Source organism: Dipodomys merriami, unplaced genomic scaffold (assembly GCF_024711535.1).
Source record: "Dipodomys merriami isolate MVZ:Mamm:240054 unplaced genomic scaffold, mDipMer1.0.p SCAF_487, whole genome shotgun sequence".
NCBI lineage: Eukaryota > Metazoa > Chordata > Mammalia > Rodentia > Heteromyidae > Dipodomys > Dipodomys merriami.
The window spans coordinates 631,225-656,213 of NW_027206054.1; the positions used below are offsets into that span (position 1 = coordinate 631,225).

The window sequence follows — 24,989 nt, forward strand, 5'->3', positions numbered from 1 at the left end:
GCCTAGAGTTCAAGCCCCACAACTGACAAACCCCCAACAAAAAAATTAAGTAAAACAAATGAAGAAAAAACTGAAATTTGCTGGCAATAATTCTGAAAAGAACCCAGACTCAAAAGAGCAAGCTCAAGTGGTCAAGCACTAGCCTTGAGCAAAGAAACTCAGGGACAGGGTCCAGGCCCTGAGGTCAAGTCCCAGGACTGGCAAACAAAAACAAAAACAAAAACAAAAAACAGAGCAATGCGTTGTGGCTAGTGAGTACAACAATTAAGAATAAACAAAAGATGTATTAGTCTACGTCTTATTTTTTTAAAGAAATGAGGAGGGCTGCCCTTCTTCCTTTTCTGTGTGCACTTCTCTTGATTTCTGTGGAAAGCTTTGCCTCTTTAGTTGAGATATATATATATATATATATATATATATATATATATATATATATATATATGGTCAGTGGAACCTTGTGATCATGTTCCTTAATCACAGGCAAGTGAGAAGGAGACAATAAGTATGATTGGGTGGGGGTAGTGTGGTCCATCATTGGAAAGTATGGGCTAAGGTTGGTGAAAATTGAGGTTTTGTGAGGCTAATTACTTTTTCACTGTATAAGGCTGTCAAAGCATGTAATATCTCATCAGAAAAAAAAACTCATTGGAGTGTTAAAAGAAAGTCTTTTGAGAATGGTCAAGAATGCAGTTGCTATTTCAGGGAAGTGATCAATGGTGACAGTGATTGCCACAGAGCTTTGATAAAGTAAGACTTCTTACCTGAGAAGAAGGGGTAATGGAATAAAGAAAACATTAGATGGTGGGGATTGAATTGAGAAGCATTGAAATTAGGGACACTTGAAAGGTGAAGAGATGACAATGATCGGCTGAGAGTCTCTACTGTGGGGCACGTGTGCAAAGTGTAGGCACAAACAGTTTGGTAAGGACACTGAAAAGAAGATTTGAGAAAATGCAAAGCAATACACCACAGGAGGAATGTCCACTGGTTACAGGAAAGAGGATGGGTGGATTTGCCCCACAGATGCTTGCTTTTGCATCCTTACTTGCCCTTCTTTTTGTTGTTGTTTTTGTTGGTCATGGGTCTTGAACTCTGGGCCTGGGCGCTGTACCTCAGCTCATCTGCTCAAGGCTAGTGCTCTACCATTTGAGCCATAGCACCACTTCCAGTTTTCTGGTGGTTTTTTGGAGATAAAGAGTCTCATGGACTGTCTTGCCCGGGCTGGCTCTGAACCATGATGCTCAGATCTCAGCCTCCTGAGATCTAATCCTAGGATTACAGGCGAAATCCTAGCTACCAGCACCTAGCTTGCCCTTCTTGAGTCTATCCCTGCCCCTACATCCAAAATAAAAAGAAGACCTTGGGATATGCCCTGAAAACAAATGATCCTTGTCTATGAAATCAGTGTTCGAATTCATGACTTAATCCATGAATGTTCATCTTCTCTGTGGCCTTGATCATCTAAATTTCTTTTAGACTGAATCACTCCATTTTCTAACCTATCTTTTTCACACATATGAGGAGAAAACTGAGGTCCTTAATCTGCATCCTTGAGGAGCCCACGAGATTTAATACTTAATGGTTTTAATTCCATGTAGTTATGCTTAATTCAGTTGAACTATAAACTACCTAGATACATGGTACATGACTTCAGGCATGCAGGTCCCTGGAATGAATATTTATATTAGCTATCAGCCCATATGGAAAACATGAGTAAGTTGAAAAAGCTTCCTGGAAAACAGATTTATGGCCCATGCCTGTAATCCTAGCTACTTGGGAGGATGATATCTGAGAATCATTGTTCAAAGACAGTCCAGGCCAACCACCCCCCCCCCAAAAAAAAACAACAACATAAAAAAGCTGAGACTCTTATCTCCAATTAACCAGTAAAAATCCTGAAGCAAAGGTATTACTCAAGTGGTAGAGCACCAGCCTTCAGTTGAAAAACCAAATGAGAGAGCAAAAGGCCCTAATTTAAAGCCCTAGTACCAGCTCAAAAAAAACCCCAAACAGAATAAAAGCCCAATTTTAAAGGGGTGATTTTATCAATACACTCTATGCATGTATGGAAATAGTATATGAAATTGTTTCATATTCATATATATGCTAGTTCAAAAGTAAATGATCTTTTAAAAGATGACATAAAAAGACTTTAAAAGCTTCTGAACTAAAAATCTATTGCAATTATCTTCATAAAATATAAAGTTTCCCCAACATACTGGGCTTTAGACTTCAACAGCCTCTCAACCCAGCATCATATTGCTCCTCAGTTGCTCCCTAATCTCACACTAACACAGCACTTGGCCACCCGTACTGCATGGTGAAAGGAACCAAGCCATTTGCAGCTCAGAAGATACAAGAATGAGACGGTCCCAAGTCTCCAAGTAGGACCCGAGTATCAGCTGCCCATAACAAGGGGAATGTGAACAAAAGAACAGCCCAGCAAGTTGGCCTAGACAAGGAGGGAATGAAAGGTATCCTTGAAAAAGACACATGGGAAAGGAGTAGGAGAAGGAGGCAAGACAGGAACGAAGCAAAGGGATTTCAAATATGGGTGGGATATGGGATGGTTGTCCTTAGAAGTTCTAGACTGATACTAAAATCAAAAATCTAGCCCTACCTACGATTTAGATACTGCTACGATTTAGGCTTTGGTGGATATCTTAATATATGTACTTTGGAGGCACCACAGATGTTCACTTGTGATTCTTTGTAGCCTCTAGTGCTACAAAGTAGCACTAGTGAGTAACTATGAGATGTTTCTTGAGAAACTATGAGATGAACAATGTGATCGCCACCCTCCAGGGTTCCTAGATTAGAAAGGAGAATATAAAATAAAAGATTCTTCCTGAGAGGATACCAGGCCAAAGGGGACCTGGAAAAACTCCCTAAAGGTGCTAGTGCTACTACTTGAATTGATTTTTTTTTTGAGTTAGCTAAGTAGGAGAAATGTACTATTTCTGGCAGGTACTAAATTAATATGTGTTAAGTAATTTTGCTTTGCAATTATTATCTAGAAGATTGCTAAAGGACTGGGAACTGGCTCTCATCACTTTTGTTTTTATTATTGTCAATTAAAAAGATAACTATATTCATGTTAGCATTTATGAGTATAATCTTAAAAAGTACTATATTTTATCTATGACTAGATTGAGGAAATACACTCATAATTTTTTCCAGGTACAAGGAATTCTTGTTCTATTTATTTTCTAGCAAAAAAAGTTTTAAAAGCCTTCAAAAAGAACACATTTTGCTCACTTGAAATATGTGTGTATATTTTAGCATAAAATACACTTGGCAGCTCCTAACATAATTGGATGGTTATGCCTTGCAAAAACTTGATTTCTTTTTAATCAAATTTTTAGAACCAAACTGGGTTTCTTGCCAGTGTTGCAATGGTAAGCAATAAATACATCATTAGATCAATGGTGGTCTGATGATGGATTACTGAAAAGATGGCTATAGCCAAGAAGAACAAGACCAGAGTCTCATTGTGCAAAGATTGAAAAAATATTGTTTAAACCATAGATATCAAGTTAATACAGCAGGGAAGAAAACACTGCAAAATAGAACAGAACAGCCATGGGTTTATGATGTAGTGATATTGATCACAGATTTTCCTAAGTACTCAAGAGCAGCCACACTATTATATATGCCTCTGATTAGATCTAGCGATGAGAAGGAAAAAGTTATTAAAAAAAAAAAAAAGGAAAGCAACCAGGGGAAGGCCTGCTGCTATAATAAATTATTTAAAGCAAGCAGGGTGAGTGGGTTGTGAAGACAATATAAAACAGAATCGATGACCCCAAGAAACCCCAAATCATCCACACCTCTATAAATTTCTTACCGTCCTGTCTGGCTTTCTACTGGAGGTATTTCTTTCCCACATGTGTCCCATCCCACCCTCCCCTCCCGGCTCTGACCCCTCACTTTTGGCCCAGTTCTTTTCTCAGAGCTTAACATTTGTTTTTCTTGTGTAACGCAGGATCTGGTGTGTTCAGTTATGTTTTTCAACTTGTATTAGGAGTGCCTCTTAGGCCACAGATGAATGCATCTGTTACTTATTCATCTGGATCTTAAATTTCCTACTGACACTATAAGCCAGGGATAGCTCATACGATACGCCTATCAATATGACTTCAATATCATCTGTTACCTTCTTCTTTTTTCTTACTACAGTTATTTGTCATTGAATCCACAAAGCTAAAGCCAGAGGGAAACTTTTCTAGCTCAATATTGTTCTCCATGAGAAGATATTTCTGGACACTAGTAACTCTAGTGAAGGTGGGAGCTTGAAGGGCCATTTTAGAAAAGCAATAGTTAAAATGGCTAAAATTTAAGTCCTGTTAATAGATCAGATTGACTTGATTTTTTTTTTTTAACAAATGGTCTATCGGAACAAGGGAAAGGAAAGTAGAGTAAAAAACATTGAGAAGAATTTACTAAATGAAAGTCAAGATATCATAAATATGCCATGGCCAAAAGAAAAGTTATAATTGTTGCATAGAAGCTTGCAATGACCTATGACCTAGTTTCAAGAAAAGCAGCAAGCTACTGTAGTTATTTTAAACCTTGCACAAATCAGTGCCATTGTACGATCAGGGGCTGTGGTATACCTCAGGCCCTTCAAATGTTCTACATCTATCAAATTCTACAGAAGCTGGGCAAATGAAATGTAACTATTTTGCCAGTGTAAAACATTTAGCAGCACAACATACCAATGAACAAAATAGTACAGGGTTAAAATGTAAATCAAGGAATTCTTCACGTAGGCTTTGCTAGAATTGTGCACTGTGACCTTTGGTAAATTATTTGCCTCTCTAGGTCAAGGTTGGCTGTTTAAGGTCAGAGCCATTGAACCAACTATCATAGAAGGTGATTAACTTTATAAAGAAAACTGCACAAGGTCGCCATCCTATATAAGAAAATATTGAAAGGGTAAGAAATTGTAGATCATATGAATGACTAAGTATAACTCTATGATATCACCACAATGCTAAGTAAAAAACAATTCAAAATGTAAGTTCAACCTCTCAGTTATTGGTGTCATCTTTCAATATAAAAGACAAAAATCTAAATATTTGCTTTTTGTGGTTGCAGTTCATTCATGTGGAACAATGTAGGGAAAAGAAAAAAGCATCGTCCTCAAAGGATTGTTGACATAAGTGACCTACCAACATGCTTGCCAAGAAGTTTTCTCTGTAAAAATCCCAGTGATGATCCAATCAATGGTCTGGAACCATCTCAGTTGAGCGCCTCAGCTTCTGTATCAGGGAAGCTGATTTCTGGACACTTCTGACCTCTGAGAAGTCATTAGGTATTTAGGTACTTGAATGGCAGAGAGAAGGACAACTGCTGATAGATCCTTTCTTTTTCAAGCCTTTTGTAGGACTCTTACATGGAAAATTATACCAGTCTAAAATAAGGAAAACCAGAGTCTTCATGCCAGTATCAAAGGATACATGAAAAACGCTAATTGGCAATAATGAATAGATCACACTTCATAATGGTTCCAGTGAGAGAAGTAGCAATCCGTTTTAAATCCATCTCTCTTTTACAATGAGAAAATCCACTCATTACTTGGACATCTCAAAATACATTTTAAGGTTACTTTCAGAAGAGTATCTATGAGCTCATGAGGGGACAGCCCGAGACAGTCGCTGGCCAACAGCACAACTAGTTCTGCTAGGACTAGTTTCCTAGGACTTTGCTGAGTCTGTGTTTTCCCAGGTGAAGTGTATACTTTGGTTCTTGCCCCCAAACTGTGAGAGTTTTGCTTGTTTTTAAGAGAAAAAGGTGCCTCTTCTCCTATCCTCCAGGGAAATATCCCCAACAAATGTGTTAGGGCTGACTAAGTCATCTCAGGGCATCTTGGGAACCCATCCAACCATCCCAGGATCAAAAATGGGGGGAGGGAAGGAGTGGAGGGGCCAAGACGAGGGAGGGGTATTAAACTATTTTGCTTCTCCAAAGACTCCCTTAGAATTAGGGCAACCCTGAAACAGGAAGAGTTGCAGCTTCCAAACACAGGACAAAAAGAACCCATTGTTAAAGAAGGAGAGTTAATGCATTACCTATAAATTTCACAAGGCCAGTAAACGCCACCTGGAAATTTCTGAACAATTATTTGTTAAATCACTTCACAGACTATGTTCTTTTCTATCAGAACAACGTTCCAGTGTTTCTTGAAATATGATGAGGGGTTACCTGATATCAAGATTCGTTTGGGAAACTTGCTCAAAATGCAGGTTCTTAAGTGCCACCCCAGGCCCAAGAACTGAATGTCCAGGACTAGAATCCAATCCAAGAATTGAATGTCTAAGGAACAACTAACCTGGTTGATCTGGATGATTCTTAGCAAGGCAGGAGAATTACTGTGTCTACATAGCCCACCCCAATTCTAGACTTGTACATATTAAAGATTTGCCTATTTGCCCCCCAAATATTTTTATATCATAAAAGTGTAGATAATACATATTGAGATGAGTTCTTAAAACTGCACTAGCTTATTCTTTTCACATATAATAAACATTACTATTAAAATGTAATTGTGAACATAAAATTATTGTGAAAATACCAACTAAACTTCTCAAAACTACTGCCTTCATTGTCACTAAAAGTAACTGTTATTAAATGAATTTATAGTTTACTAAAGTATCAGTCACTTGGCTGTAGGAACTTGTTAAACTGTTATATTCCTCCCATACCTCTTTAGTCATCAGTTTTGTGATAAAGCATTTATATATAAATATTATATATAATATATTACATATAATATAAATTATATATATATATATATGTATATAGCTGGTCCTGGGGCTTGATCTCATGGCCTGGGCGCTGTCCATGGGCCTCTTTGTGCTCAAGCATAGCGCTCTCCCACTTGAGCCATAGCGCCACTTCTGGCTTTTTTGAGTAATTGATTGGAGATAAGAGTCTCATGAGGACTTTTCTGCCCCTCCCACCCCGGGGTGGGGGTGGGGAAAGAACTTAGAACTGCGATCTTCAGATTTCAGCTTCCTGAGTAATGAGGATTCTAGGCATGAGCTACCCGTGCCAGGCTTCGCTTTTATTATTTTAAAACTATATTGTGAACCATTTCTACCAGTGGTTAGGCTACAAATGAATTTATGCTCAAGTCATAAATTCCTAAAAGCATACTTCATTAGAATTACTAAGACAGCCTTAACTCTCCTCTGCAATAAAGCTTTGTTTACTTCTATTAAAGTGGGCTGTTTTTTTTTGGTGCAAAACAATTCAGTTTTAATGCACTGTGTTAAGAAGCAAAATAAGAAGAGTGTCTGATATACATGCTACTGCAAGGCAGTAAACCAGTGCTGCAGGGCCATGAGACACTCTTTTTTTTCTAGAGGGATTATATTTTTCTCCTAGAAGCTCCCCCTCCACTCCAATCATAGCTACAATTATTTCACAAGACACAGTTTGTCCTTTCTAGAGACATTAAAGAATGTCTCTTTTTACTTGCCAAATGCAAGATCAGGCCAGATAGTAAAGAAAATAGAACTTGAGACAGGCTTTGTTTGTAACATGCTGTTTCTGCTAAGGGCTGCCCTCTACCCAGGCTCCACCCCGGTGCTCTGGCTGAAGTGTACATGTTGTGTTTTAACAGATGGGCTGGCTGGCGGCTGCTGGGCTGTAAAACAGGAACGCGGAATCCGCACCGAGACGTATTGAACTGAAAGCTCATAAAGTTCATGGACATACGCTGACCCAGACAGGCCAGACGGACGCAGACACGCTTCCATATACACCCTCCACAGCTCGGGGTCCGGTGCCAAGGGGAAGTTCAAGGCTACCCCCCCCCGATATATTTCTATCTCATTCACCTATCAATTTTACACATTCATAAACACACCCCTGCGCGCGCGCGCACACACACACACATTGGCAAAGATCTCAACATTCCCAAATTCTGGACCCAAGTTCCTCTCCAGGAAATCAATAAAACTCCCACCGGTGGCACACGAGAATCGGCGAGGAAACACTACCCTGCATTATAGTGGGTGCGCACCTCGGAAGCGGCCGGCTCCGAGGGAGGGGGGAGTCCGTGTTTACTCCGCGCGGGGCGGGGCGGGGCGGGGCGGGAATGAATGGGCTGGGAACGCGCGCGGACGCGCGGGGTCCGCTGCGCCCTGGGTCTGCCAGCTCCCGCCACAACTTCACCGCTGCACACACTCCACTCCCCCGGGCCGGCGGCCCCTCTCACCGTCCCGGGTCGGGCTCTCCAGGACGGGCGTCGTTACCGATCCAGATCCCCCGGAGGGAGCTGTGTTTTTTCGGGTGCACTTCGAGGGTGGCTGGTGGGGTCCGAGCCCCTCAAGAGGGGCGCGGGTTCCCGCGCCGAACGGGTTCCCGGCGGCGGCGGCGGCGACTCCGTAAAGTTTGCGGTCGCTGTCCATTCACGCCCCCGGGCGCCGCGGTGCCCCGAGAGCCCTTGGGGCTCCCCGCGCCCCGGAGCCCGGCGCCCGGCTCGCCCAGCCTGCGGATCCCCGCGGGCGCGGGGTGTCGCGACGCGGAGGCTCGGGGCCGGCGAGGTCCGAGGGACCCGCGGGCTCGCCATGCAGGAACGGCCGCCCGCGCCCGGGCGGGCACCGCGGCCAGCTCCCGGGCACCGCGGCCAGCTCCCGGGCGCGGACCCCGCCGTCCCGGGCGCGCCCCGGCTCTGACAGGGTGGGCGGCCGCGCCGAGTGCGCGTCTGCGGACGCGGTGCCGAGGAGGGGAGCTTCGGCAGCCAGAAGTTGGGGAGCGGAGGCGCCGGCCCGGCCCTCGCCGCGCTCCGACGGAAGGACCGACGAGCGCCGGCCGCGCCGGGTCCGCGCCGCCCGCCGCCCGCCGCCCGCCGCCCGCCGCCCCGCGCCGCGCGACCACTCACCCTCCTGGCCGAGCCCTGCCGCGGGTCCGCAGCCCCAAGCTGTCCCCCGCCGATCGCTCACGTCCCGGAGGGTCCGCGCACCCTGGCCCGAGCGGGCACCTCAGGGGGAACACGGCAAGCCCGGCGGCCGCCCGACTCCGCAGTCGCCCCGAGCGCGCTGACAATTCAAGGACCTGCTCAGCGAATGAGGCGGAACGCCGGGCTGTGGAAGACCAGGCTCGGCAGGGAGGCGGAGCCGGGGGCGGGGCCACCTCCGGGGGGGTGGGGCCGCCGCTGGGGCGGGGCCACCCTCCGGCCGGCCCTTGAGGGGCGTGGTGTTCATCAGCCTGTGATTGGCGAGCCTAACAGCCAACCGTGTGGTCTCCAGAGCCTCAGGCGGTGCCTAGCTCTCGGCCCCGCCCTGCAGTCTCTGTCCAATCGCCCGCGGAGGAGGGCGGACCGGGGAGCGGGCCGCGGCGTTGCAGGTTGTCTTTTGCGAAGTGTGGCGGCCGCTGGCCGGCGCCGCCGGGCCGTTCGCAGCGGGCTCTGGACCGCGCGGCAGGAGGGTCCGGCGCTGAGAGAAGGCAGGACGCCCACCCCGCCCCGAGCTGTAGCCCGTCGGCGCGCCGTGGAGCCGGGGGCCCAGTGGTGGACGGAGACCGGGATGACAGTCGGGTGGTGGAAGCGCGGAACCCGGCGGCCCCGAAGGAGCCGAGGACCCCGAGACGGCGCGTCCCCGGCCGTGCCGCCGGGCTGCGGGTGGAGGACCGTGGCCGGAGACGGAGAGCTCCTGGCTCCCTGGGAAAGGTTCCGATCTCCATCCGAGGGTCATCTCCCCGACGTGCGGGGCCTGCCCGGCCCTGGGCGGGGGCGGGGGGAGCGCTCGGCGGCGGCATCTCCGGGGATTTAGCGGGAGCTCCGGGACGCGGGACTCCGCGGAAAGTCTCCTCCTCCGCCCGCTCCCCTCCTCCGGCGGGTGTCCTGCGGGGGGCGGTCCGCGGGGGGGCGGCTCCCGTGGCTCTCTTCTCGGTCGGCTGATGCCCGGGAGAAGCATCTTCGTGGACAGGGCCTCTCTCTGCCTGGAAATGCACCTGCCGTGGAACTAACAGCCAAAGGCCTATGGGCGGGACCGCAGGAGTGGGCAACAGGAAAGGAGCCAAGATTCCTGATGTCCTGACATTCACCAGCATAGGTCCCACGCTGCCCCCTTCCACTCATTGTCAGGCTCAGACCCCAGAAGTCCTGAAAGGACTTGAGGTGTAGCAAATGTGCAAGTGTGAGAGCGCTACCTGTAGTCTTGCCATCAGCACCTGGCCTTCAAAAGGTCTTGCCTTGCTGGGTGCTGGTGGCTCATGCCGATAATCCCAGCTACTCAGGAGGCTGAGGTGTGAGGATCCCGGATTGAAACCAGCTTGGGCAGGAAAGTCTGTGATACTCTTATCTCCAGTAAACTACCAAAAAGCTGGTAGTGGCGTGTGGCTCAAGTGGTAGAACACTAGCTGTGAGCACAAAAAGCTCAGAGACAGCGTCCAGGCCTTAAGTCCAAGCTCCATGATAACACAAGAAAAATAAATAAGCTTTTTTTTTTTTTTTAATTATCATAGCTGACCTCTCATGAGAAGATTCTGATGAAGTCACCAGGGAGAAGGTAAAGGGCCAGCCTATTAGGTGAGCTCTGGACTGGGTCCCATCATGCTTCTGAATAGTATATTGAGGTGTCTTTCCATGTGAGGATAAGGAATGGGATTAGGATAGAGACAGGGCTATCAGTGCCAGACAAGCAAAAGTCTTGGAGGACTCTACTTGTTACCTTGGTTCTAGCAGCGGGACAATCAGCTTTCTACTGCTATGATAGAATATTGAAGGAAAATCAACTTTTAAGGAGGAAATGTCTGTTTGGGCTCAGTTTCAGAGGTCTCAGTTGCTTGACCTCTTTGGACCTGTGGCAACAAAGTACAAGATGGTAGGAGCTCTGGGTAGAAAAAAGCTACTCACATCAGTTGTAGCCAAGATTAAAAGAGAGAGGGGAGGAGAGATGATTTTTCCAATATGTCCTTCAAAACATGCCCCCTAAGGCCCTTTCTGTTCCTGGGCCCCACTTCCTATAGATTCCATCACTGACCTATGGCACCACAGGCAGGGGAAACAAGCCTTCAACATAGGGATCTCCAGGGGACATTCAGAATCCTAACTTCAGCACTTTTCATCTGTTCTACAACCCACAAGCCTCCGCACTGAAGACTTATCATGAAACCTCATCTTTGTCTAGAATTACTAGGAAATTATGGAAGAAATGTATTGCCTTTCATTTTTGTCCTCCACATTCCTGAATATAACTAGAGAAGCTGCCTACAGTATTTATTCACATCCCGTGGAAGTGTTACACAAATGCTAATGATTATTTTAAAAAGTCATATTCAAGGGAGGAGGATGGGGGAGGGGAGGAATGTGGGAGGTGGGAGAGGAGGGAAGGGATACTGGGACATCAACAAGGGAAGGGGTAAAATTGATCGACAAGTAATGTACTCATCTTTACAATAAAATAAAATTGTAAAAATCATAGTTGAAGGGCTGAGGGTGTAGTTTAGTGGTAGAAAATGTGCTTATCAGTGACAAGCTCCTGATCACCAGCACTGGAAAAATAAAACAACCTTCAGAATCACCTCAATAATAGGAACCAAGCCCTGGCTGATGGCTGTATTGATGGTAGTATTTACATTAGATGCAGGAAATAAAAGAAATGTCTTTTGTGAAATAAGAATTAAACAGGTGACTTTCATGTCCTGATTTCTAAGATCTGTCATTTGTTTCAGATGTGCACAGTTCTAACATTTTTTTCCCTTATAGAATGGATGGCATGGAAAATAAACACATTTGGGCTATATTTAATTAGCATACCATCTTTCATTGTAATTCATTTTCCAAAGGACTTTTATCACTTGGACACAAGACAACACACCTGGGCATTTGGTAGTCAACTATATGGTTTCCAGATCCCATAACATTCCTTTGCCTTTCAGCCATCCTGATCATCTCCAAAGGAAAATTAGATTTGTTCCTAGTCCAAGAACTAATGTTAATATTATCTGTATGAAATAAACAGAAAACCATGAAAGTATAGATGTGGAGGTCACTTATTTAGCTGCAATCTATGTCATGAAATTTCACTCAAAGGGATGAAGTTTGTGAAGTGGCCTATAAATGAGAAGAGTCAGGGGAAAGCAGGGATGCACGCTTGTCTCTTTGTGGAGAGGAAGCAAATTTTCCTACAGGCTCTTCATCTCTCTCTGACTCAAATATTTTAGAGCTCTCTAAATTACAATTGAACGTTGAATGGTAGGAGTCATGAGTTCTAATTTGAGTGGCTGTAGTGGTGACTGCTTCTGGCAGTCACTTAACCTCTGTTTACCCTCACTTCTTTGGCCATAAAACAGCTGGCAAGATAGGCCTACTGTGTTTAGCAGCTCAAAGGGGACCCCATGGTAATAGTTACAAAGCATTACAGATAACATTGCATTTAGAATAGTGTTAACTGCCAAAAAGAAAAAGAAAGCGAGGGAGATGGGAAAATAGTGTACTTCAAACAAGTCTGTACACATACAATTTCTATCTCATTGGATTCTTATCCCCCTATAAATGGAAATAGGAAAAAAGCACTCTTTAGCATCCTGGTTCAATTACTGAGTGTTTTGGAAGCTGTTAATGGTAACATACCACCTAACTAGGAAGAGTTCTAGAAGTAGATCTAGAGGAAAATTCTTTTTTTTTTGGTCTGTTTGTGGGGCCTGAACCCTGGGCCTAGGCACTGTCCCTCAGCTCTTCAGCTCAAGGCTAGTGCTCTACCACTTGAGCCACAGCGCCACTTCCGGCTTTTTTCTTTTTGCTTATGTGGTGCTGAGGAATCAAACCCAGGGCCTCAGGCATGTAAGGCAAGTGCTGTACCACTGAGCTACCTTCCCAGCCCTCTAGAGGAAAATTCTAAGTGAATAGTGTTTTTCCCTCTCCTTCATTCCCATCAGCTCTTTCAACATAGATTTACTTTAAAAATTATGCTCAATTTAAAGATGACTGAAAAGTATCTTAACAAAGAAACAGAAATTTCTAAATTCTCATCAAAGGCACAGAGTCTAATACTAGCTCTGCTACAGATTCATTCTGAGAACTTGGGAAAGTCATTCGACTTTCATATCTTAGTTTCCCATGTATAACACTGCAGTGATACTTTGAGCCATTCCAGAGGTGGGAGACATAACTAATGAAAAGACATGTTGAAGTATTAATTGCTACATTGACTACAAAATAATCACGTAAGTGTTCTTGGCAAACTGTAGTATGGTGTTTGTATACAATAAGATAATTTTTGCAAGTAAACCAGAAAATTAGCAGATACTTTGAAGGAGAAAAAGGTAATAAAAATCAACATAATACAAAAATCACAATATTAGAAAAACATATCCTTTTTCCTCCTCTTTAGCTTTTAATTGTTACGTGAGTATACGTAAGTACATTACTGCGGGAGTTCTTTTATTATTATTCAAATAATTGTACCAAGGAGTTACCATTCAACAAATCAGTTTACGAATGTAATCATCTTGATCAACGTCACCCCCCGCCTTTTTTAAAAATCATTCTTCACCATTTATTCCAACCCTGCCCCTCCCCTCACTTTTGTTAATTTTGTAGGATACACATTAAATTTTGTCTACCTCCTTCCCCTTGACCCACCTCCTATCTTTTCCAACAAAATGATTACCAAGAAACGAGGTATTTTTTGTTGTAGATTTCAGTGTCTTCAGATAATATAACCACCCACAAAACAATGCTATCTCACTATATTTGAATACCAAAGCAACTTTCCCATTTGAGAGTTACATTGCTAACAAATGAGTAGAGAATGGTAGTTTTTATTCCCCTAAACATGCAATTTTAGCATATATTCCCCAAAGAAAAGCTACATAGAACTTCTCAAAAATTGACTAGCTAGACACTGGTGGCTCATACCTGTCGCCCCAGCTACATGGGAGGCTGAAATCAGGAGCGGCTGATTCCAGGCAGACTGAGTAAAAGTATTCATGAGACCCTTATCTCAAAGGAAAAAGTGGAAGCGTGTCTGTCACCCCAGCTATGGAAGGAAACCTAAGAGGATCATGGCCCAGGTCAGTCTGAGCAAAAAGTGAGACCCTATCAAAAAATAACCAGAGCAAAAAAAGGGACTATTTGGTTCAAGCAGCAGAGCACCACTTGCCTTATAAGTATAAATCCCGAGTTCAAATCTCAGTCCTTACAGATATATAAATAAATACACACCACTGAGGACAAGCCTGGTGGAAGACTACAATGATCTTGGAAAACGATAGCCTGGTACAAAGCTAGACAAATGAATCAGGAATCTACCAGAAGAGGTAAGTGTACTCATTAATGGAATTCTCCAGAGTAACTGAAGCAATAGCGCGCACACACACACACACACACACACACACACACACACACACACACACACACACACACACACACACACACACACACACACACACACACACACACACACACACACACACAGCTTAACTTCAGTCCTATTCTGCAGGATTGAAAACTAGGCATTCCAAGGGCAGCAAGTGTCTAGTGTACCTGCTCAAGCAGACAAAGACAAAGCAAAAAACTGAATTTGTCCTTGCTCTTTTTTGTTTTTTATTCACTCCTGCTGGTAAGGGCAATCTACTGAGTTTATCTATTCAAATGCTAAACTCATCTAGAAACATCCCCATGGACACATGCAGAAATAATGGAGCATTCTATGGTAGAGTCAAGTTGACATATAATCATCACAAATGGAATAAAAACAGGAAAAAGTTCTTGATATACAAAGAGTACGGGCTTTGGGGATCCTATAGGAAGAAGGTTAAATTTTCTCTCTACTTCTTACTATAAAGCTCTGCACAAATGGATTAGTGTAAAGCCTGAGCTTGTCTCATTAGCTTGCTATGAAGTTCAAATGAGAAGCTAGGCTTAGAGAAGGCACTCTATTGGTAACACCCCCACCCCCTCATTTACTCATTGATTGAGAGATGGGTTGATGGAATTTATTGATGGTATTGTGAATTAAATGTATGGCCTTGTACTTGCTAGGCAAACACTCTACCCCTGTGACATTACTGCTATTTCTTCCTCCTAAGAGCTTCCAACTTGAAAGACTATTCTAGGAAAAGTATTCTGCTCCATATTAAAAGTCAAAAGCCTCTTTATAGGAACTAGAGGTAATCTAGGAAAATCTAGTTTTACATTGGCAACTTCTTTCTTGAAATATCGTCCTAGGTTAGCATTGCTTTGCTTTCATGTGCAAAGGGCTAATTCATATCTTTCTTAATAACTAGGAAGCTAGGTTGCAACTTCCTAGCACATACATCACAAGAAAGCAAAGGAAAGATCTGGAGTTTCAGACAAGGCCATAGAAAACAAGCAGTGTTTCAAAATGCCAAACCATTTTCAAGGTCTTATTGTAAGCTTCTAAAAGATTTGGGCAGCTGAACCATATGCTCATCATCAGGATTTTAGACATAATGTGAGCTGGTTCCCTTAAGGCGGTAGTACTAGAATAATAACTGGCCAGCCAAAGAGTGGGGAAAAAAAGGTTTATCCTTTAGAAATGAGCTATATCATTAGTTATTATGAATATCTCAAATTATGACAGATTCACGTGTAAGCATGCCAGGGAAAAGGAGCCATGAGGTATAATACACAAAATTGTTTATTACCCAAGAGAATCTAGGTTCTAATGTGGATGCTATTGCATCTGTGAAATTCTGAAACCCACAAAGGATTTGAAGATAGAAAGCCAAATAAAACATAATACAGAGGGAAATGATTTTGATTATGTAACACTTATATATAGCATTTCATTTTACATTTTCAAATTGCTTTTCCCTCATTGGCTTATTCTTTACAGCACACCTGGGGAGAACCTTCATGCCATTATATTCTGTTCGTAGCTGAGGCAACTGAGACTGGCAGGCAAGGTGTTTTATCCAAGAGCACAATAGGGACAGGGTGAGAAATTACTCATCCATTCAATCAAGAAGCTATTCAGCACTACTATTGGCTAGGCACCAAGGTCTGTGTGGTAGCAGTATACAGAGATGGGTGAAGATTTCTGGAGCAGCAGGAAGGGGTTTATCCATCAGGGAGGCTTCAAGTAGCAAGGACTGAGGTTAAAGAAAGCAAGATTTCCAAAATTTGTAGAGACAGTGAAACTCAAGGCCCTTGAGGGCTGCTGGGAGGAATTTTGACAATGGAGTTCACGGGTAGTGGAAATGACACAGTGGCCTGAAGATAGACAAATTCAAGACACAGTGGACAATGACTACTGCAGAGAAGTTACAGAAAAAAGACTAGAGAGCAGAAGGCAACTTTTTAGGTCACTAAGTGTCCAGCTCTAATCGGTAGACTCCAACCTGTGGATATTTGGGGACAGACTCATCTCTGATTACTCCCATTGGTTCATTTTTCTAACATGGACCATACTAACATATACATAACAATATATGAGATTAACTTAGCACATATGCTCAGTTCACAAGTATTTACAAACATATTTACAAGTATTTTTTCAAACATTACTTTTTTCTAAACAAGTTATTTACAAAACATATTTTTTTCTAAACAAGTATTTACGAACATTTTAACAAGTATTTATTTATTTTTTAATTTTTTTATTGTGAAAATACTGTACAGAGGGGTTACAATTACATGGGCAAGATAATGAGTATATTTCTTATCAAGCATTGTAGCCTCCTCCTTTGTTTCTCCTTCCCATCCCTTCCCATCCTCCCCCTGCCCCCCCACCCAATCCTCCCTGCCCCCTCCACCAAAGTTGTGAAGTTCGTTTTAAGCTTCAACAAAGAATTTGAAGCCATCAAAGCTGACCAATTAGAAGGAAAAGAAATTTAAAAAAACAAAGTAGAAAGTCTTGACAGCAGGTTAGACCATGCAGAAGATCGAATCTCGGGGATTGAAGACAGCCTAGATGTTATAGAGAAAGAACATACAACCATCCAAGACAAGTCCAAGAAATATGATAGATCTATCCAACACTTGGAAGATACCATCAGAAGGCCTAATCTGAGGATAATGGGTGTAGAGGAGCACCTAGAAACAGAAGTTAATGGTCTAGGAAATTTGTTTAACAAGTATTTATAAACAAACATATTTACAAACATTATTTTTTCTAAACATTTCTTGGTGTTTTTTAAATTTTGCAATAACCTTATATTAGAGGAACTGTTTTTGTAAGAGATAATGCACAGTCTCAGAGAAAATAAGCAACCAATGGTCTGTAACATTATTAGTGTTAGGAAATTGAGACATGAGGGTATTCGAATGAAGAAAGAGCAGAGAGCAAACCCAACACACCAGACAACTTTAATGGAAAGCTGGAGAAAGAAATGGAGGAGGATGGAAAAGGAATAGACAGACTTGATCGTCAATAGGCTAGGACTATTTATTGCCACTGAGAAGCACAGACCTTCCCCTGGGTTTGGAGGTTGTATCTAAAAAAGCTACTTTTAAAATAATAAATTAAATTTAATTATGAAAAACATTAAAATGTCTAATTTATAAGTTTTAAAAAATACTCTTTCATTTTATTCATGAATACTCAAAGGGAAAGCTCTACTCTTATTATCTTGTTTTGCAGGGAATTTCCCAAGCTTGCCAATGATAAATAGGTCTACCCACTTAGGGAATCAAATGCAAATATAGATTATCTGATTTTAAAGCCCCAATTTTTGCCCTTAGGAAGAGGAAGGAAGGAAGGAAAGTAGGAAGGAAGGAAGAAAGGAAGAAAGGAAGGAAAGAAGGAAGGAAGGAAGGAAGGAAGGAAGGAAGGAAGGAAGGAAGGAAGGAAAGAAAAGAAATAGGGAAAGAAGAATAATACTGGTCTACTATTATTTTCTGCCAAGTTGGTAGCCTTGACTTTGCTGTGCTTTTTAATACTACTGAAGGCTGGAAGAAACTTGGCCTCACATTATTTGGGGATTACAAATTGACAATATTGTCCAACTCCCTTCCAAAATAATGGGCTCATCCAGACTTAAGCTTAGGACTTTTGGAGAATATGTGTTCTCTTTCTGAATCTAAAGAGGTAAAAATGAATTCCCGGGAGGCATTTGAAGCTGTTTTGTATCTGCTGGAGAATGAAGCTCATGTTGCAGCAGGCAGAGCAGGGGACAAAAGGTAGCAGAGTTCTTGGTGACACTGCAAAGCTACTGAGCAAGCCAAATCCGTGGTCTACAGTCTCTCTGGATTTTAGGAGTTGAAAATACTTGTGGTAATCAGCTTTCCATCTCTGTGACAAAATACCTTGAAAAGTCAACTTAAGAAGAACAAAGCTCTAGTTTGGTTCAGTTTCAGAGGTTTTCATACATGATCACTTCGTCTAATTGCTTTGGTGGTACATCATTTGAAGAGTGTGTGGCAGAGCAGACCTGTTCACCTCGTAGTGGTTGGAAGTGCAGTGAAAGAGCAAAGGGGTAGGGTCCCATTATTCACTTCAAGGACATACTTCTAATGACCTAACTTCCTCTCACTTTGCCAAACTCCTAAAGGTCCTGCTATCTTGTAATAATGCCACAGGCTCATGACCACAAGTTCAATATAGCCGCTGAGGGACATTTCAATCCAAACTGTAATAATACCTCTCCTTCAATCCCTGTCAGACTCTTTCAGATGCCTATTCTATTTTTTTCTTAAACATTAGGGTAAGAAGAAAAAGAAGCTTGTTGAGTTTTTACTTACATTTTGAGTATCTATTTGAATGTGTATTCTGTTAAGGCAGGGATTTTTGCTCACTTAATTCTCGTTGAATGCTGAACAAATATTAATTTGCCCAACTTAAATTTTGTTCTCAGTGCTCTCTTAAATCAAGAAATCAGAGGTAAAATTTGTTTTGACACCCATTTCTCTCTTCTCATCCTAAAATATTATTTTTATTTTATTATTACGCCTTATTTTATTATTATTACTTATTATTACTCCTTTATTAATAAATGAACTAAACTGATACATGGAGTTTGAGACTTACCATGAGATTGTGTAGGCAATAATGAAAAAAAAAAAGCCAGGAGATTCAAAAGCAGGATTTCTTGAAGGAATAAGCTCAGATTTTGGGGGTCTTAAGCATGTAATTTTCAGTAATGTGATTTCAGGGAGTCAGCGGTATTCTCCCACTTCTTTCAATTACCCTGCCTTCCTGAAAATTCACAAACCTGAGAAGATAGAGGGATGGATTAATGCACCAGGAATGTGAGCTTAGAAAAGCTATAGTAGTTACTTGTAAAAGGCAGGCAGTAATTTGGTTTGAGTGATCTCTTGGAGTAATTAATGTCCCACAATGAGCTAGGAAGCTCATTTTGTTTTATTAAGAACTAGCTATTTAAAAGGCAAATGTCTACCAAATGGACAAATTTGACAAACCAAATACCTTTTGGAGTGGTGAAAATAAAACCTGGTAACTCACTGAAGCCAATGACTACTTTTGCAATTTTAAAAGCTTATGGAAAACTTAATTTGGAAGTGATTAAAAAACGCCAACTATTATCAGCTGGTATTTGAGACGCTTGTAAATGTTATTTATGTTTTTACTTTTGTAAAATTAACACCTTCCTCCCTTCAAATGAAAGCAAGACTCCTGACTTATACATGGAGACAAATGGGGAGAATAGGATCAGATTCTGGGGTGTAAATTCAGAATTCCCATTCAATAATGTGCACCACACCTTAGCTCAGTATCTTTTTAAAAATAAGAAGTTCATAGGAGTAAGCTAAATTCCTTCACATCTGTTATTTTATGTCCAACATCAACTCTTGTAGTTTCCTTACTTTTCTACCCTTGCAACAAATATCTGCTTTTTGTTGTTGGTGGTGGTGGTAGTGGGGCTTGAACTCGGCCTGGGCGCTGTCCGTTAGCTCTTCAGCTCAAGGCTAGTGCTCTACCACTTGAGCCACAACACCACTTGTGGTTCTCTGGTGATTTATTGGAGATAAGAGTCTCATAGAGTTTCCTGCCTGGGCTGGCTTTGAACCGAGATCCTCAGATCTCAGCCTCCTGAATGGTTAGGATTATAGGAGTCAGCCATGTACGCCTGGCTCAAATATCTGCTTTTGATGACATTAGTTTTGTGAGTTTTTGTTTTTTACAGTGCTGGGATTAAACTCAGAACATACTAGGCAAGTGTTCTATGACTGAGCTAGCCCTACGGTGGATATCTTTGTAACAGTTGATTCTAACTTTCTTCTCAGCCACATCCTCTCTACCGCCACTTATTTCCTTTATCCCTTGCTGCCCTCCTTATTAAGCAATCCAGCCAGAAGTCCACCTTAGTATTACACTCTAACCCATGTATTTTAGTACCCAATGAGAGAGGTCTCCATATTAGTTTGAAGCTTTACCCATCAATAGCTTATCTTTGCATGGCATGGTACTGTAAGCCTATAATCTCAGGACCTTAGGCAGAGTCAGGAAGACAGTGAGTTCCAGGGTAGCCAGGGCTACAAAGTTCAGCCTGGCCTACAAAGAAAGATTCTCTCCCTCCTCCCCCCACACAAGGTTTTTGTCCCCCCTCCCGATACTAATCAGTATTTTTTTGCTGCTTAATATCATCCAAACTAAATCAAGTGAGAGGAATATTATCATTAATCCAAAAATATTTAGAATGGAAATGGAAATAGATTGCTTATTTAAATCATCCTACAATGAAATAAATGGATGCTCTGAGGAGATAGGTGGTTACTTAGCTAGCATAAATATTAAAACAAAGAACATCTAGCATTTGTTAAATAAAGTGCTTCTCATTGGTCCAGTTTAGATGGAATTTTTAAAAGAAAAGTTACTGTCCATGACCAGTGAGCAGGGTCTATTTCTAGAGCAAACATCTACCACAAATGATGGACCCATGTTGGCATTCTTCACGAAGACGACTGGGAAATCACCCAAATGGAGGCATTTTGAAACCCTAAACTCAGTACATAGAGTTCTCCTTAGAACATTGAGTTCTCTTAGCCTCCGACACCTCGTTTGGCTCTGCCCAGACTATACTTTATGATTAAGTCATAGAGACTCATGCGTAACTGTGGAGTGTCTCTTCACATTTTTTGTTTGCTTAAGAAGTTGAAAGTGGAAAAAAACCCAAAATTTAGTGTGTAAGGATTATTGTTTCAAGTAAGAGCTTAACGAATAGACAAGAAAGTTGCTGATTGTTGACCAATCTTTAAAATACCACGACTCTTTTCTCCAGTTGTAAGGAAATCAATGTGGTGTGACACAGGTTTCCTGAGTTTCACTAAGGACGAAGATAAAATGAAACTTATGCCTCAGTGGCTAGATCTGCAAAGCAGAGGGATACTTGCCTTGAGATATTGAGAAAACAGAACTCTGAAGCAGATGTGGAGGATATCGGATCACTTATTAGAATCATTTGCATCTTTACAGTAGAAAAAGACACAATGTACACTTTGGGGGATTTCCATATTGATGGAAGAAAGTACTAAGGATACTCAAAGTATGCATTGTGTCCTAACATTGACAATGAAACCTATGTGGCTCTTTCTTCCCTGAATTGTTCGACACAAGTGCTGAGATTCTCATAGATTACTGAGGGAGAAACATGCTGGCATTAACCTTATTTTAAAGACAATATGCCTAATAGATAATTTTCCTAACAATAAACCTCACTGAAACTGTTCACTCTTCACTGGAGAGGTTGAATTTTAATTAGGATCTACGAGCTGCCATAGATAGGAAAGTGTTAAATGAGGAGTCAAAATGCATTTGGACTTGTTGGCTGCTGAAGGCTAGTCTAAGATACTAGAGTCAGCCCTCTAAACCTTGTGAGTCTGTCGGTGGGTTAATGATCTTTTCCTGACTCAACGGCCCAAGGTCACTGAGTTACATCTACACTACATGCATCTCAAAGAACTCTTGGCAGCCTCCCACAGCAAGGTCCAAGTATTACCTCCAGAAGCTAGAACTTGAAGATATTCGTTAAATAGAATTTGTTAGCTAGTACTAGGAAATACAACCTAAATTCTCAGGGATGCAAATAGGAAAGATCCTGGTCACGGTCAAGGTCCAAATGGTTCTGCTTGCTTAGAGCTCACATGCACTATGTGGAGGAGGAAGAGGGTGCTTGTTTATAAAGGAAGGGGGGAAGGACATAAAATATGGAGAACTAATACTTCTTCAGAGTCACAGATACCATTTTAATTGTAAATGAACTAATACGTATGAGTCAGACCCTCCCAATTATTTGAGTTCTTCAAAGCAGAATGGATAAAAGTGAAAGCCAGGCTTGTTTTCTGCTTCCCTTTCACTTGTAACTGAATGTATCTTGTAAACAAACAAACAAACAAAAAAAGCCCTTAGCTCTTGGTCGACACCTGTGTAAGTCCTAGCCTGGCTTCCAAGTTCCATGTTTTCCCATTTTAATCTATGCCCAGTATGAACCAGATGTGAAGATCTCATTTTGGCCACATATTTTTTTAGTAACAAGAGAAATGAGAAGAGGCTAAATACTGCTATGAAAAACTCGTCAGAAACCCAGAACACCATTCTAGGCTTCACATCAACCATGGGTAAATAATAATGTCAGCTGAAAGACTTGTGAAACATGCACAAATGTTTTCTAAGAATATTTTTCAGATGAGTGCATTTATAGGAATGAACTCTAATTACACCATAAATGAAAGGTAAGAGGTTAGCAAACATACTTCAGGGATGTATTATGTACTTATTTGCTGCCATTGTTGTTCCTGTCTTCGTGACTGCAGACTGCATCTGCTTATTAGTTTGGTGATGACAGAGAATTGCTACACTTGGTGTTGTGGAAGAATTTTTTTCAAATGATGACAAAGGTTACAGGAAGGCCTACTTTAGCGATTATTTTGGCATTTGTCTCATTTGAAAAGGCTGTGACTAGGATTTCATGTCTAATAAGCATGCAAGTAACATTTTTTTATGCTTGCTGAGTGCTTTATAGGTACCTATTACTCTCCACAATACTCTTTAAGGGGAGGGTCACTATTACCACCTTGAGTTTACTTGTGGGGAAATTTAACACACAAAGAGATTATGTAATTAGCACAAAGTCATCCTGCATGCAAGCCCAACTAATAAAAGATGACTGGAAAGCTCTTTCCAAATAAAAAGTGCTTACAAATGGCAGGTAGCACTGGTGACCACGATTCCAGGATGTGTACTCTCTGGGCATGAAGTACTAATCATACTCTTTAAGACTATTTTTTAAAAAAAAATTCAGGTTGGCTTTTGAAATAGTTACTGTCCAAACTGGATATTCACAAGAGGTGTCTATTTAGGCCACCTCATAGAAATATAATCTATGTGGTGGGACCTAGATCATTTTACAATACAAAAAGTACGTCAGTGGATTCTTCTACTCAAACCAGAATCAAGAATGACTACTCTAGACTCAATAATAAGCTGGCAAGATGAGAGCAACCACAAAATCACATAGAATCATCTTTGGATTTCTGTTCCATATGTAACTCACTTCACAATTATTATTACCAAAGAGGCAAACCATGAAATAATAACCAGTTTTGGATCCCAGAAAATCCTGAACAGATTAAAGTTCATTTAAGAAATAAATTCATCAGTCCTTGAAATTTCTAACATAATGGATAATTTTGCTAGTTCAGTCTTGGGTTATTGCCTCTGTCAAGTTTAATATTATTTTAAGTACCTTCTGTGTTTCTTCATAACCCATATGGTAATAAACTAGAATACCTGCTCATCCATGCATGCATCTCAAAAACATATTGAAAAATTGCTATGTGGAGATTTCAGAGTTTGTAATCAGGTGATAAAAACAGATTTATGCAAAATCAAGCAACCTAGGGCTCTAAGCCACACATACTAAATGATAACCAAAAACACAGCTTGGTATAGTAGTTTAAGACTATAATCCTAGCTTCATGGTTATCTGAAATCAAGAGGATTATGATTTGAAACAAGTTTGGGTAGAAAGTTAATGAGACTTTATCTATCAAGAAAGAAGCTGGGGCGCTGGGAAGGTGGCTCAGTGGTAGAGCGCTTGCCTTGCATGCCTGAGGCCCTGGGTTCGATTCCCCAGCACCACATAAGCAAAAAGAAAAAAGCCGGAAGTGGCGCTGTGGCTCAAGTGGTAGAGTGCTAGCCTTGAGCTGAAGAGCTGAGGGACAGAGCCCAGGCCCAGAGTTCAGGCACCATGACTGGACCCAAAAAAGAAAGAAAGAAAGAAAGAAGCTGGGTGTTGTGGTACATGCCTGTACGTCCAGCTACAGAGGAAAGTATAGGAAGACTGTAGCCCAGGTATATGCTCAGGCAAAAGGCAAGTCTCTATCTCAAAATAACCAAGGCAAGATAGGGCCAGAGACATGATGGTCCAAGTGGGAAAGCACATGTTTGATAAGTACGAGGACCTATACTCCAATCCCTGTACTGCAAGAAAAACAAAGAGTTTAGACTGGCACTACTCATAACCGCCCCAAACTAGAAACAACTCTAATGTCCACAACTAATAAGTGGATAAATAAAATGCAGTGAAACTGTATAGTAAACTATATGCTTCATGTAGCTTCTAGTGCTTGTGCAGGATGCATGAAGCCTGAGTTGGATGTCCAAACTGAAAAAAGAAAGCACTAGAATAAAATGCAATGAAGTACTTATATATGCTACACCATGGATGGAACTTGAAAACACGGTAAGTGAGGGAGGACAGAAATAAAGGACCACATAGTATATAATTTCATCTATCTAAAATGTCCTGTATAGGTAAATCTACAGAGACAGAAAATAGATTAGTGATTGCCCAGCACTGGAGAGGAGTGGAAAGAAATGAGGAAATGAGAAATGGCTACAGAATTTTGAGGGCGATGAAAAAGCTCAAAACTTAAGTATGGTGGCAGTTAACTACAATAAATCCCATTGGATTCTATCCTTGAAATGGGTGAGTCATGTGGTATGAATAAGAAAGCTAGCTAGCTAGCAGAACTATGCAAACTTAGAGAAAGGAAATGGCATTTGAGCTGAGTTAAAGGGTGATTTCTGTAAGGTACACTGGGTGGAGGG

General features: G+C 41.9%; 1 protein-coding gene across 2 annotated transcripts in view; it reads right to left on the minus strand.

The window, feature by feature from the left end:
• Nucleotides 1-9,057, minus strand: part of LOC138809143 (E3 ubiquitin-protein ligase MARCHF3) — a 152,150-nt gene extending 143,093 nt beyond the window's left edge. For both annotated transcript variants that reach the window (XM_069995568.1, XM_069995567.1), the window contains exon 1: nucleotides 8,894-9,057. The gene's annotated coding sequence lies outside the window, so the exon portion shown is untranslated. The remainder of the gene's footprint in view (nucleotides 1-8,893) is intronic.
• Between the last annotated feature and the right edge of the window lie 15,932 nt (nucleotides 9,058-24,989).